The sequence below is a fragment of the Frankliniella occidentalis genome, unplaced genomic scaffold (genome assembly GCF_000697945.3).
Source record: "Frankliniella occidentalis isolate FOCC.00 unplaced genomic scaffold, Focc_3.1 Scaffold8, whole genome shotgun sequence".
Taxonomy (NCBI): domain Eukaryota; kingdom Metazoa; phylum Arthropoda; class Insecta; order Thysanoptera; family Thripidae; genus Frankliniella; species Frankliniella occidentalis.
Window position 1 is genome coordinate 3,317,645 of NW_026267138.1, and position 2,913 is coordinate 3,320,557.

Below are 2,913 nucleotides of genomic sequence, written 5' to 3' on the forward strand. Positions count from 1 at the left end.
CAGCCCCGCCCCGCCACGCTGCTACTGGCCCCTGGACAAGTGTTGAGGGTGTTCCGAAACTAGCCGTTAGTGACGAAACGTTGGCTGGGGTGGGGGCCCAGCCCGGGCTGGCGGCGGCGTGCTCAGACTGCTACTGAGTCTTCCGGCTTACGGCCTTTGCCGGCGGGGCTGGGCCCGGCCCGGGCTAGGCCCTGGCTGGGCCGGCACGCTCGGCTCACGCCACGCCTCGAGATCCCCGCCGTCTCTGTCTCATGTACGTAAAAGTGACTTTAATGGACTCAAGGAGGGAGCCGCACTGACGAAGCATAGAATAAAGCACAATTTTCGCAATTTTAAATTATAATTGCAATAACTTAAAACTGTTAACTAGTTTAAAATTTTAATTTTAAGTACGCCGTTGATTTTTACATTAAAGACCAGGCATTTTCATACAGTTCTCCTTTAAGAATCAATTTTTCTCCGGGCACTAATCGTTTTGTCTCTCGACCCAAATATATTTTTCTTGATTGCCTTTTTTTGTCACTTTCTCTTGAACCCTGTCTCTATTGCCGTGCACTTAATGTGCAAGCAGTGTGCGCTGGACACATAAATGTTTCCGCGTTATGTAAGCTCTTGGCAAAAACACAATACTCGCCCTCAATTACTGCTCCGGATCGGTTGGGTTTTGCGTGCCGCTGACAAATCCGACACGCCTCGAGAGTTTGAACCCGACCCTACCCGATCTGACGGCTAGCCGCCTGAGGTCTTGGGGTATGTCTATTCTTTTTAGCAGATGATACCGAGACTTTAAATTCTTTCACTAAATTTAAAGAAAACATAAGTAACTTAACTTTAAGGTGTCAGCAAGTAGGCCCTTTTCCTGGCCAACAATACTGGGCCGCCGCCGCTCCCCACCCCCCACCCGTACATGTCCTCCTCTACGCCATTAGGCCACCGAATTGCACGATTGCAAGCAACCAAACAGATTGCAGCTAATGAGAGAAAATAAGAAGATAGCCGGTAGCCATATTCATAAATTTGTATAATCTGCTTTCAAGATCGATTCTTGATTGAGTTTTTTAAAAGAAAAAGTTCATCTCCCACTTATAAATTTAGTCAGTATAATGTGCCATGAGCACGAGCACGATCTATTTCTACTGGAAGTTCTATTGTTAGGACTCTAGTCGTATCACTTGTCTATTTGCCTCTTTCTCCCCCGCCCCCAGCGCTCCGCTTCCCCATGCGCGCCGTCTCATGCAACCACGGTGGCGGTCAGAGCGGCGGCTCAGCACACACACACACACACTCACTCACTGAAAACTCTCTGTGCTCACACACACACAGACACACTCGCACCCTGTCCAGACCTGAGCCTCAGCACACACGCTGTGTCCACCCCCTGTTTCCTCTTATCTCAGAATGCCAGAAATTTAAACCGACCCCCTTCCCCGCCGCCCGCCCCCGTCCTCGTCCCATTTCCTACCCGGCTTTAGAACTCCATTAATTTTCCACCTATGCTGCCCACCGCGCGCTGATACACTTAAAACTTATAAATTCTTCACGAACCCCCATTCGCCACACGGAAAGCTGGTTTCGCTAATTTCTTTTTTTTTTCGTATTGAATGAGTTTGGTCGCAGCGGGGGGTGGGGGTTTGGAGTAGGAGGCGGAGGTGGGGGGCGGGGGAGGGGGACAACGGCTCGCCGTGAAACTTTCCGGGGGGACCCGCCGCCGCACGGCCCTGCCGGCTAGCGGGCCAGGCGGACCGGCACAAGTTGAGCCGAGCCGTAGTCAATTACAGAACTGTTTTCCTCAAATCGACGCCTCGGCTTAATCCGCGCTACAACTGTTTCTACCAATGGCTCCCTGCTCCCGAGGGGAGCGGGGAGGGGTAGCTTCTTGCCTGACCCAGGACCACGCGCTCTCGAGCAGGAGGTGTTGGCGTTTCTGTTCTGCTTCTCTTGAAGGAGTTTTGACCCAAACCCGCCAACTCGTCGGCGTTCCTCCCCATTCCGTCTTAGTAGGACGCGAATTTGAGCACGATTTGAAATGAGGCAGTTGCCCGATAAGAGGAACAAAAAGAAGGTAGCGCGGGTGGGGCGGGGGCGGGGCGTAGCGCCGTCCCTACCTAAACAAAGCAGAAGATGAGCGACAGTCTGGCTGAGATTAGGATGCGTGTCGTTAGACTTCAAACAGTTAAGCACGGGCATATGCATGTAGAACCTTGGTACCACCCGGACGAAAAGTTTAGTTCGACAGTATAGAGTCAATGTAATTTAGTTAAAATTAAACCAGTGAAATATGTCCGTACTCTAACCTAGCTAACGACACCAGGTTTAGAAGATTGTGTAAACTCATTTTTCCGAAGCCAAACTTTACAGAAACACTTCTAGACACAAAATGCTACTCGAATACAATAGAGACCTATTTTTATTTTCACAAATTCTACAAAACTTGTTTTAGTAGGAGCCGATGATCACAAATGCATTCGCGGCGAAACACATCATGGTCGCCTGCGTTCTGCTTTGTTTAGGGACGGCGCTACGCCTCGCCATCTCTCCATAGGGCTACCTTCTTCTTGTTTCTCTTATCGGGCAACATCCTCATAGATCGTTTCAAACGCTTATTCGAATTTCCTTTGTCCACTCAACGCTGCGGTCACCCTGCAAAACCTTGTCAAACTTTTCGCTTTCTTTTAAAGGCTGCCAATTTTTGACCTCTCTGCTTGCCAAAATATGTGGTCTCCTTTCAAGAGAGAAGGCCAACTTTTGGTCGGTTAAGAAAGGCAAAATTTGACATTTTATTTCAATGTTTTGACTAAAATTGGTTGTGTCTTACAAAAGGCCAAAACTTTACATTCAAAAATGGCTTGGCAAAATGTAGGCAAGCAAGGCGGCCACGGCGTTTAGAGTGTCGCGTCGCATAATCCTTCGCAG

At 49.3% G+C, this 2,913-nt stretch overlaps 1 protein-coding gene across 1 annotated transcript in view; it reads left to right on the forward strand.

Moving 5' to 3' along the window:
- The window catches only part of LOC113215102 (uncharacterized), a 45,858-nt gene that overhangs the window by 33,655 nt on the left and 9,290 nt on the right, over positions 1-2,913 (forward strand). The window lies entirely within an intron of this gene.